The 13435-nt window shown below is 32.0% G+C and overlaps 1 protein-coding gene and 1 non-coding gene across 2 annotated transcripts in view; both read left to right on the forward strand.

Moving 5' to 3' along the window:
- The window catches only part of LOC143914215 (matrix metalloproteinase-2-like), a 266585-nt gene that overhangs the window by 53102 nt on the left and 200048 nt on the right, over nucleotides 1-13435 (forward strand). The gene's annotated exons all lie outside the window — the stretch shown is intronic.
- On the forward strand, nucleotides 442-514 carry TRNAK-UUU (transfer RNA lysine (anticodon UUU)). The gene has a single exon. It is a non-coding gene; the product is annotated as a tRNA-Lys (tRNA).

Here is a 13435-nt window from a genome sequence, read left to right on the forward strand (position 1 = left end):
CCATTAAACGGTGATTAACGACGATGGATATGTATATATTTGCTTTTTAATTAAAAGATTTCCAAGCGGCGCATTTGGTCGCTAATATCGTAAATGTATATACATACATATAGATAATTACTTAATTAAAAAGCATGGTGGTTAGATTGCGTATATGACAATTGGCTCAAGCACACCTGTCGGCGAATAGTTTAACTATTTGTATTATTCAAACTTTTATTTTCATAAACATGGGATTGCTGTGAAATGCGTATTCTTTGTAAGTAAATGCTTACAAAAAAATAAATTATTAAAATATGTTTTCAAAGTATTTTATTATTTATGAAATAAATATGAAAATAATCATTTAAAACATTTGAATATTACCAATAAATAACATTTGTTTTGAAATTATTTGGTTTGGTCAATTTTAGTACTGCATATTGAACAAATTCGACATGTGCCCGGATAGCTCAGTCGGTAGAGCATTGGACTTTTAATCCAAGGGTCCAGGGTTCAAGTCCCTGTTCGGGCGATTCACTTTTTTGCTTTTTTCTACTTTATTAACTGTTATTAATGCATTTTTTTGAATCTGTATTATATCTAGATGTTTATTTGAGTGTGCAAATAATGAAAAAAATGGTTATTTAAAAATATTCGTATGGTAATGTATCATCGTTGCAGCAATATTGTACACGGTACATGCCACCGTGCACCTGCATATTTGATATGATTGATTGTTTTTATTGTGGGGTTCATTTATTTAAATTTTATTTTAAATCATCCAAATAAATTAGCATAAAAAAATTAAAACATGATCGCATTTCGGTGAAAATCTGATGTAACTAATATTCATATGTAGGTACAAAAGTATAATATATGTATATGTGCATGGAAACTTGCTATTCATATTTATGTAGAGAAAATGAATCAATTTTTCGATTTTGTCTTAAATTTTTTAAATACGACATTATAGAATACTTTACCTTTTGTTCTAAGAAACGATATCATTCATGATAATAATGCCAATTCAGATATGGAATTAATGCTAAATTTGGTGCCAGGTTATGTAAATTAAATATGCATTCAATTTCACGGACCCTTTGGAATCTATTCAAATCTATTCACCCAATTCACACCCTATTCTATTATATAAATTCTTCATAATAAAGAAACACTTCAACGCTTGTTTACGAGTCCTTGGTGTTAAATATTATAACACCTATGTAAATATGTATGTACATACATAGGTATGAGAGCAAATATTTCCCTGGGGATATTTTTAAAAACACATTATATTAATTAGTGAACTTCTTACAATATCTATAGATTTTTCAAGGATTCAAAATTTGATCATAATCATTATTTACAACCATTCACCATCCACTGGTGTATTGAGGCCTGTCCAACACGCATCCATTCTCTCTCCACACATTTTTCTAATTTCATTCACCCATCTTCCTTGCGGCCTTCTTTTCACCCTTTTGCGGCCTTTCTTCCTTTCACCCTTGCGGCCTTCCTTTCACCGGCAACACGACAACTCGGCGCACGTCAACTTAGCGCCGACAACTCGGCGCACCGACAACTCAGCGGACGACAATTCAGCGCATTAACTATTCAGCGCACCGACAATTCAGCGTAAAATCAATTTCCTCAATGCGTTTCGAAAATAATTACTCTATTGAAATCGTTATTATTGGTATATTTGAACTAGGGTAAGGGTGAATATGAAGACCCGATGATTAACTAGAACGAACAGCAAATGCTTTTTTTTGCAATTGGTTATGTGAATTCAATTCAAGTAATAAACAGTCACCCAATGAAATGCACGATAATTTAAATCAATGGTCGAAAAATACGTGAATACATACATACATACATATACTCTTTCTTTTGTTTTCTGTTTTTTTATTTTATTTTTTATTTTATCATGTTTTTTCTGCTTTTGCATTTTTGCTTTCTATTTTATGTATTTTATTTTTTATTTTTCTGTTTTTCTTAATCAAATGAAGGCCATTGTGGTGCATTAGGTTCTTCATGTAAAGCCACAATGGTCCAAAACTACTATAAATAAATATACGCGTACATGTTTGATATGAATAGCAGAACCCATGAAGACGGGTTTGCGAACCTTGGTCTAGAAACCGTTCATACGCAAGATATTTTGCTGTTTATCCCGATGTGGGAACTCTTCTTAAGAAATATTTTTTGCGGACCTCGGTTGAGAAACCCTGAATACTTAGGATTTGAAAACATAAACTTCGGGGAAAAATTGAAAACCAAAGACTCCCATTTTTTTTTATCAAAAGCAAAGCCCATTGTGACGATTTGCGAACCTTAATTTAGAAACTAAGGTTCGCATGCTAGATTAATCTTCAACGTTGCACGCACTAGTAATGATACTAATGCCAACTGACAAAAATGAATCTGACCATCTGTCAACATATGTAATTTTGACCATTTAATACAAATTATGACCAATCCAGTTTAAATTCTGACCATTCTCTATAAATTCTGACCAATTATTATAAATTCTGACCATTTAATATTTATTCTAGTTCTAGTATTATGACCGTTTATTATAAATTCTGACCAATGTAATATAAAATCTTACCAATGTAATATAAATTCCGACCAAAAACGGATTGAAATTCTGCCCAGAAAAATACGAGCTTTAAATAGAGTAATTATTTTCGAAAACGGATTTAAAACTTTTTGAGAAAATTGATTTTACGCTGAATTGTCGGTGCGTTGAATAGTCCGTGCGCTGAATTGTCGTCCGATGAGTTGTCGGTGCGCCGTTTTTTTTAATTTTAAAAATAAATGATTAGTCTATGAAATTTTCACCTAACGTCTAAAAATATCTTTCATGTACATATGTAATAACCACTTTGAAGTATGTCACTCATTGGGGCATATAATCACAAGACTATACATATGTACATATGTATATAATCAGTAGCGGATCCGAGTTGTTTTGAAAATATCCAATATTTTTACATATCACAAATAATGTGATAATATTTGTAGAAATTTTGTTTAGAATATCCACCCCCCCCCCCTTCACAATGGTTTGTAATTTAGACTCCGACTCCGCCATTATTTACTTTAACTATTAAAGTTGAACAATTTAATTATAAGAAACTGCAAAAATTTGCTAACTGGAAAAAATATTTGATTTTATACAAAAAATCAAAAGGGTTTAAAATTTAAAAAAATCAGGTATTAATTAAAATAAGTGCCAGTTTGATTTAACACAAATTTATATAATTATGGTCAAAAAATATTATTATAAAATTAGCGCCGTAAACGATTTTTTTTGCTAATTCTTGAAATCTTATTTTTAAAATTTCAAATCTCAAATTTGCTGGTGCATTCACTTTAATTTCTAACTTTAAATCTAATCTACTGAGAAGCGTTTTGTTTTGTAAATCATACAGTGAACACTTACAAATTAATCCATAAAAATAAATATTGGATCGTTAAGAGGGCTGTACACCCGAAACCTTAATTTTGTTGCCGTTCCTTTCTTCGATATATATGTATGTATATTGAGTGAATGTATATATTGAGTGAATGCGACAATATATATCAATATATATATATTGATTGAATGCGTTAGTTGCGCTTCGACCAGATAAAACGTATTTTAAATCGACAAAATCGAGGTTTCGTATTCTCTTATTTTTTCCTCCGAAACTGGACCAATTTTTAAAAAAAATTCATCATCGGTATGAGAAAGATATTTTCTGTGCAACTATGAGAGTATTTTTTTTAAATCGACCGTTAAATGAGCACGCTGGACTCTTTTCGTGGGTGTAATAATTTCTCTAGTGCCATAATTGAGGAAGGGGGAAGTCTAATACGTTTGTATGGATTAAGCGCTGGTGTCCAGCCCTCTTAAGATCTTAATTATTGGTAAATGTTTATTCAATATATATGTACATTTACATTGTATGTACATATACTACCACTTCTGGTCGATTACCTTTGTATTAAAATTTCACAATATCTGAACCCTTATATTAATGCATTGAAAATAATTTTCAGCTTATTATATGCTAGAGTTTTTGACATATAATTTTTTTAAAACTAAGTGAGCGCTTGTCTAGGCAGAACTGCCAACGGCCACACTGTGCGGCGTTGCACTCAGACGCAGTCCCTTTTTCCAGGAGTTGTCAACTCAATTCCAGAGATTTGCTCTCGACGACACACACACGCCATTTTAATTAATCTACAGCGCTACACACGCGCCATATTTCATGATAAATAAATAATTAATCGCTCGAACGACGCCTGTCCTCTCCGATCACCAGACTGTCCACGTGCACACCCATTATAGAATAATATTGTATGTGCATCGGATGGATTTAATCTCGTCGGTGGAAAATATTCACCTGCCAGACTCAGGGTTGAGCCTTCGAACCCCCCCCCCCCCCCAGAAGTGCCCGAGAATCGTATTATATAATAGCGACATTGGGAACATTTGAGCCACGTGTTTGCGATTCGATCCGGTCCGTTCTCACATTGCCGAGTCACATGTTGTCCACGTGACGAGGTTTTGTTTTTCACAGCCGAATCCTTCGAAGGGTTTGCGCTTTCAATACCAATTGTCGCTTTCCATGGGTTGGGTTTTTGCCCCGGGGCGTCCGTTGAACTCTACAAATGCCACCCCCTCCCCTTATGTTCTGTTCCGCTTCTCTCTCTCCCCCCATTCTTTCGAAGCCTTTATAATGTCCATAGTTGTTCGTCGTATTACTAGTAGTATCGAATCTTTTTATTAATATTGATCAATGTTCGTTCCTTTTGAAATCCTTCGAATTTCCTTTGAAAGAAAATGGAAAACTGCAGTTTGCTATGGTGGTTTTTACAATAGTTCATTGTACATTATTCCGGTTTATGTGCAATATTAAGTGGTTTTTTAAGTGCCTACTTGAAAAAAAATCACGTTTTTGAGTTACCAGAGCGGAGACTAACTAATCTTTACTAAATTTCACCTACTGAATTTGAATATGATAATGATTTTTGTTGGTTAGTGATCGTTTACGAGATATGAGCGTTTAAAAAAATGCGCGATATTTACAGTTTTTTTGGGCTTTTGCGGTCTTTAACTCAAAATATAGTATTTTTGTGCTCAAAGTGAGTATTGGAATCAATAGTCGGATGCTTTTTCTATTGATTGTGATTTTTTACTGTTTTAAAATACTTATAATGAATTGTCTAGCGAATTTTAAAAGTCAAAAATATATATTTTTTAACTGATTTTTTCTCCGTGCTATGTTGCGTTTATTTGGTCAGTTTTTTATTTCACCACATTCATAAGAATTGGTTTTCTATCTCAATACTTTTTATTTTTTTATTTAAATGTACTAACTCGAGCGGTGATTGCGGTAATTGCGTTAAGTAATTTTGTAGTACTGCTGGTTAGACTTGGATATTTGTGACTCCGATTCGATTGTTTCCTATAAGAGTTTTCCAATTTGAAAAAATAGCAGCTATTTTTTCAGCGCAAAAAATTATAATGTCGTGCATAGCTTTGTCGGGGTGCATTTTTGTCGTGTTTGTCTGTGCATATTTTATATTGAACTACATATTACTATTTTGTATTGCAATCCCTAAAAATAATTTATAATACACCCATATACATATACTAACTTGAAAAAATGACATATATAATATCCCGTTTGTTACAGACATTACTAACAAACTAACCAGTAGATTATATGACAGAATCGCTAATAACCATATTAACACACTTGTGAAGAGTCTCGGTGATTACAACAAAATGTCTATACCCTTCATGTATAACACACAGAACTGCTTTAGGTCATCGACTTTAGAGAGTCTTTAATTAATATTATGTATTAGATGTATTATGAGCATTTATAAGGATTGTAAATAGGTTTTTGAGCTCTTTTTCCTATTATGCTGTACATTAACATTAGAATAATATAATACTATGATTACTAACAAAATTAAATTAAAATTGTAAAATAGAAAATGATCAGTAGATCAGTAGTTATTAAAATAGATATAAGATGTATTGTGAACATAATTTCGTAATAATAAAAAGCATTTAAAAATCAAAATCAAAAAAATTTTGTATTGAACTGGGCTATTTTATCGGAGCCATTTTAGCAGATTGTGGAACTATCGATAGAAGTTTTTTAGGAGTTCTCGATCATAAGGTTGATTTTTCATTACTTAGATATTCATTTGTGAACACTTTTTACAATAAAAATTCAAAATTTTAGACTAAAGTATTTTTTTTGATTTTTAAATTCTTTTGATTATTACGAAATTATGTTCACAATACATCTTATATCTATTTTAATAGCTACTGATCTACTGATAATTTTCTATTTTACAATTTTATTTTAATTTTGGTAGTAATCGTAGTATTACATATATTATTCAAATATTAACGTAGGTACAGACAGCATAATAGGAAAAAGAGCTCAAAAACCTATTTACAATTCTTAGACTAAACTATGAAATGGATTATTATTAAATGCGCGGTCCAATTTTATGATAGTTTAATGGCAGAAATAATATTATTTCCCCGTGTTCTCCAATGTTTTCTTTTCGCACTGACGAAAGGAGTGTTTCACTGCGCCCGAGCGGGGATGGAGGGGAGCTAGGGAGGGTATGGTGGCGGGTGGTTTAAATCCACCCCGTGATATTTAAGTGTTTATGTTTACGTTTAATGTCCCGGCGCTGGGGATGTTTTGTTATTGTTAACAAATGCCATCATCGCATTTAACCCGTTCGCCTTTATATGCCAGCGACGACGTCGGCGGCGACGTCAGCGGTCGCCAACCTTTTGCCTCGTCTAGTCGAAATGTATACCGCGTGTGACATCAAATTGAATGTCACCAAGCGTACTTGCATATAAATTTCCATGTCGCCTAATTAATAGTATGAATTTCGTAGAATTGCTTTCTGTGCTCTGACAAATATCGTACCTATGTACACACATACATATGTACATACTTCAGAGATTTTATATCAAATTTTTAATGTAATTTACTTCAATAGCCCAATTTCGTCTATTTGTTTTATTTGTGGTAACGCTATTAGGTATATTATGTACATACATATATGACATACGATATGAAAACGAAAGATATTTTTTCCGTCTTGGGTGGGTCTCGAACCAAAGAGTCTCCTGTTGATAATTCGAATTCGGCTTTGAATTAATAACATGTCCAGCAACAAAGCTCAGTGGTTAGGGTAAAATTCTATCAGATGAGGGGTAATGGGTTCAACCCCTGGTATTACTGGCCAAACCTTGGCTATATGTGACTCCAAGACGATTGTTTCCTATCAGAGTTTGACAATTTATCTGATTTTATTGTTGATACGGTTCCAAACAAATTGGTAAGCTATCCTCGTTTGTTATAATTTTTTTTAAATATAGTTTCAAATATATAGTAATAATGTTATAAATTTATATAAAGTACATTTGTACAAATTTGGCTATATTATGTGTAAAATATATATTTTTGATTTTTAAAATTCCCTAGATAATTAATTATACGTATTTAAAATCAATAAAAAAGCACAATGTACATATATATAAAATATCTAACTATTGATTACAATACTCACTTTTGGCACAGCAATACTAGATTTTGAGTTAAAGACTGCAATAGCAAAAATTCTGTAGAAATTACGCTTTTTTTTAAACGTTAAATTTAAAACTCATAAACGAGAAGAAGCCAACAAAATTCATGTTCATATTCGAATTTAGTGAGCTAAACTTAGGAAAGATTGATTAGTCTCCGATCCAGTAAGAAAATAACGTGATTTTTTGTTGCTCAGTGTTATTAGTAAAACGTCTTTCGATTTTAGTTTTAAGAAATTGTTTGTTATTTTGAATATAAATTGAAATATTTTATTCTTATAATGCACATGGTGATATTTCAACGAGGCTATATTTCATAAAAATTAATATAAATTTAGTGAATTAATTACCTGAATTTTTGTGAAAAATGTGTATTTTTTTCCTATTATTAAATAGTCGATTTATTGTATTATTAACTAAACTATATATGTATGTCGATTATTTTTTTAAGAAGTTGTTTCTTCATATGAAAATACGAGTATGTATATTTAAAAAAAATATTTTAATAGTGTATCCAATGATATTTCATCGGGCCTCTCACCAGTTTATAATAAATGGACAATATTCATATAAACCACATCTATCAGTTTACACAATGAATGATCAATATACATACTACTATATGTATATACATAAATGTATATATAGCGAAAGGTTAATATTTGTGTTGAATTGTCAGTATTTTTAATAAGTGGTTACTAATTTAGCTAAACCTTATAATCTCACTTAATCTAATATTATACATATTTATGGTGATCAAAGTCAATATAATTCTGGCCATTTAAATTAAAGTTTTCCGTTGTGCTATGAAAAGGTTCACGTGTTTATATTCCCTGATGAAAGCAGGGGCGCACGCTAATGTTCTGTAAATATCACGGTCGCTTTTCCGCGGAAAATTAGTAATAGTCGCTTTTTCGTTTTTCATCGCTTATTTTCAGGTGATGTCATCATGATGCGCACCAGAGGTGAATTGAGAAACGGTTTTCTACATCCAAATAAAATTTAAACGTAAAGAAATTAACGAATGTACAATATTTTTTCTTTGTTTTAACGGCCCTTTCCAGTTTTTCAATTGAATGTTACGCCCACTTGTTAAAAATGTCAAATTACATGCTGTTTGCAGACAGATGTATTTATCTTATCTCGTTAAATGAATCACCTCTGTGATGGTTTCGATGACGGATTTTAAATTTGCTTAATTGGGTTATTAGTTGATATTCGATATATGTAGTTGAAATTCGATATATGTAAATAAATTGCGATTACGATGACAGGGTAGTTTTATATACATACATACATATATATGTATGTATGCAGTCTATGTTAAAGGCAGTCTGAAAATGTTTAATATTTGAAATAATATTAGGTCAAAAATAACATCTGGCATATTTTTGTTTATTAATAATTAAAAGGGGTTAATTTACGCATTAAATATAAAGTTTTTTTAAATTTATATGTTACAATGATGCCATTACGGGTTTTACCTTTAAGCGATACCTATGGTATTACACTTGTACATATCATATATAAATTTGAAATCATATTCAAATAGTGGTGACAAATAGTAGGTAGGATGGTTTTGCCAATTTGACGAGGAACCGTTTAAACAACGAAATCAAATAAATTGGCAAACTCTGATAGGATTGACTTTAGTCACAAATATCCAAGTCTTAACAGCAGCACTGCAGAAATACTCCGAATAAATTGTCTTCAATCGAGGTCGATCTAGGGGTTGAACCCGAGAGCCTCTTGGTGATTAGCATTGACGCAACCACCGACCTATACTTCTAACTAAAGTTATGTTTTTTTATATTTTGAAAACTCTTTTTATTTAATTAATAAAAAATAATAAATATTCCGCTCATATGGATGAAGAGTTTATCGACCTTCGACCTAACCTTTAGAATAACGCTATTGATTATTTTACTCATTTTAATCATTATTATTTACCTTATCTGTGATTTTTACCATATTTATTTAATCTCTTGCATAATCTATAAGTGCTTATATCCCTTTTGATTTACATACATACATAGATTTCAGGTTATTAAACATCAACTTTTATTTTTTTATATATTTTATCCGTCGATGAATAACTTTCAGACTTGTTTGACGTAGAACTATGAATTTATTTATTTATATATCAAATTGTGACATTAAACAATATAAAGTGCTGTACATGTACATACATATAAGCGGTTATATTTGTGGCCGAAGTCCAATTTTCATTTCTAATAACACTATTTCAGTTTGACTTAATTCACAAATTGTTATCATTTATTTTAATTCGGACTTTAATTCGAATAGCAGAATAAACTTATCACAGGTCACCAGTATTTTAAATAGTATTTAAATAGAGAAATTTCTTGAAATTAATTTACATATGTATATTTTTTATAAAAAAACTAAAAAAAATAAAAATAATTACAAAAAATTGTAACGAACACTGCCTTTACAATTGACCGCACTTTTACCTCGACCTTTCGATTTCATTTTATGAGAATCCTTACACGCCGCGAAATCACAATAATCCTCATGTTAGTGAGTGACGCGAAAATCAACATAGATTTAGCGACACGGCCGACCTGTCAGATAAATCGAGGGGTCGCGGACGACGTGAGGTCCCCTCATCTGCATGTTATTAATGCGACACAGAAGGGGAGGAGAGCTTTAAAACCCACTTTTTTTCCCGCGTGGAAGAAGGAGAAGAAGTAGAAGAAGTAGATGAACATACATACATACATCTACATTCATACGTATGTACGTACGTACGTAGATAGGAGTATGAACGAGTAATGGCGCTGCAAACGTTCCTTGTTTGTTCGGCCATTAGGTGCGGCGCTACGCTCGATCGTTAATTCGTTCCGCCATGTTTGCACAAGATGGCGCCTGGCAGGGTACTACGTCATAATTAGACGCCCGCTGATCTATATTTAGATCCGCAATGATCGTTTTCGGTTTGTTCGTTTGTTTCTAAACAATTTTCGCGCTTGTAGGTAGGTGTGTGTGTGTGTGTGTGTGTGAGAGAGATCTTTGGCAATATGGTTTTTTCGGTTTGGGTCTGGGTTTCGTTTTTATGTTTTTATTTTTTACTTTATTTTATTATTTATTCGAGAGTAGATAACCTATCGTGGTAACGGGATGCTGTTATCTGCTCGGTCGCGAGATAAAACGCGTTGTAAAAACGCCCCGCGTCGTCGTATGAAACGTTTTTGACAAAAGCTCTCTATTCCATTCAATTTTAAATTTTTTTTTGGTGTTTTTGCTTTATGTATAATATTATGCTTGAGCTGGTTCGGGAGGTTTTCTTAAACTTCAAGGAAATTGAGGTCGTTTCGTTAAAATAACTCGTCTTTCTTTTTAAATATAATTTTAAGAGTGATTATTGTGTTTATTTGTTATTTTCAACTTTGATGAAAATTTTTAAAATTTTTTTGAAAATTGGGAAAAATTAACATTATTTTTTTATTAAAAAATCAGTTGCAATCTAACAAAAAATCGATTTATTTTGTGTAATACATATGTATGTATAATTTAAAAAGTTTCAAAAAGATAACCTTTAATCGGTGAATGGACTTTATATTATATTAAAAGTTTGAAAATTAGCTTTTTACCACTAAAAAAATCAAATTGGAATGTCATTTTGCGTTCCATTTTTTCAGTTTTCGTTTTTTTCCTCCTTTTTTCCACCTTTTTCCACGTCTTATTTTAACCAAATCACAATTAATCTGCCTTTTTCTGGTCCACTTTTCCCATGTGGAATAATCTTAGAACCAATTTAATTAACTAAACCTATTCTTAAACATGTATGTAAGATGGCATATATTTTTACTCTTTTATTCAAACTTTGCAAGCAGCATATGTAGCTTGGTGGTTGCGTTCGTGCTAGCCACCAGTTCAGTATTTTCAGTAGGTTTAAGTATTTTCTGTAGTGCTGCTGGTCAAACTTGAATTTTTGACTCCAAATCGATCGTTTCCTATCAGAGTTTGCCAATTTATCTGATTTAATTGTTGAAACCAATCCTCGTCCAATTGGCCAAACCATCCTACTTACTATTTTAGCTAGTTATTTATTTATTTAAAGTTTAGACCATTGCAGCATTACAGGAATTCCTAATGCGCCACAATGGTCAAAAATGTAACAGAAAAGAAACAAAATAATATCTAAATAAATTAGGCATGACAAAAATAAAACATTTATACACAAACAACACAATCATAAAAATAATAAGCTATATAATAGCGGATAATAATAATAATTACAAATTATAAAAAACAATAAAGATGGGAATGCCATATAAAAGAAATAAAATTAACTATAAAAATATGTATATATTTATATAATAATAAATAAAACTTGGTTAACTAACCAAGTTTTATTTATTATTATTAAAATGTCACATTTATCTTATATTATAGATATATTCGAAAAACGATAGATTATGGAACGATGCTAATTTAATATGAAAGACGTAGAGCTATTTCACTTTAACTTTAACTTTGGTTCACTTTGAATTTTGTTCTGCTGCTGTGCTGACCGTCATTTGCGGACGCGTTCTCGGAGTCTTGATGATGACGACTGTCACTCTCAGAGCCGATGATGATGATGACTAACGACTGTCATCTGTGGAGTCGATGGTGAGGACTAATGACTGTCATCTGCGGGGTCGATGTTGATGACTAACGACTGTCATCTCTCGAAGTCGATGGTGATGACTGACTTGAATTCTATCAGTCTGAGTTTATATACTTTTCTTTAAGACAATGAAGTATTGAAGACACGTGTCTTACAATTTTGTGGGTGTGCCACAAATCAATGGTTCGAATTATTAATTTAGGTGTGTCACACATAAATGGGTTACTTGTTAAATTAGGTGTGCCACAAATCAATGGTGTGTCTTATTCCTACTGGTTAGTCAACCAAATTGATAAGCGAGGTATGTAACACTGGGTTGGGCAAAGTCCAGCACTCCTGTCATTGATAAGGAAGGTACATATGTATATAAATACACAAAAATACATTTATACATAATCATTTAAATAATTTAAATGAAAGTACTAAAAAATATATTATATATTTCTTGGGAATTGCTTCTAGTATCTACGAATCTATGACTTGCCATTGCAGCCGAGAGGCATCCATAAGGAACGTAGAGAAAATTTGAATGAATACGCAATTTGTTATCGACTTGGCCTCGCACTAGTGCTACACATTTATGTATGCATGTACTGCTGTTGGTGTTGAGGAGTGTTAGTAGATACGTAGATGATGTGCAACGTGCCATAGCCGGTGACCCATATATAGAGGAGTAGCGAGTGCTTTTCAATTTGATTATAATCATACTCTTCTCTACCGAACAGTAAATCTGCTACGCTTTTATAAGACGCCATACCCACTTGGCGTCGCTTAATTCAATAGTGAATATTGGGTCGCGGCGTCTGACCGACGATGTGGTATAAATTGTCGAGGATTCAACCACTTACATATTACTGCAACATAACGACTAAAATGAAATGTTCTTTTAGAACCAATGGTAGATGGTTTATTAATTTGTTATTACGTTTTTCTTTTTTTTGTATTTAACAAAATTGTATATAATATTTTATACTGTCCATGTGGTACAAACATGATGGGTGACCGTAAAAAAGTCGTAAGTGAAAAAGTCGAAAATGTTCGTTTACCATGCATACATATGAAAAACGGTTAATATGTATATCTATCAGTGGCGTGCGGTAAAACTATCTCTCCCCCCGTCGTACATCCTCACTTAATTTGCGCGAGCAGGATACAACAGGAACAAGAGGAACAGGCTTTTCCTCTCGTATCCT

The sequence above is a fragment of the Arctopsyche grandis genome, chromosome 7 (assembly GCF_051622035.1).
Source record: "Arctopsyche grandis isolate Sample6627 chromosome 7, ASM5162203v2, whole genome shotgun sequence".
NCBI lineage: Eukaryota > Metazoa > Arthropoda > Insecta > Trichoptera > Hydropsychidae > Arctopsyche > Arctopsyche grandis.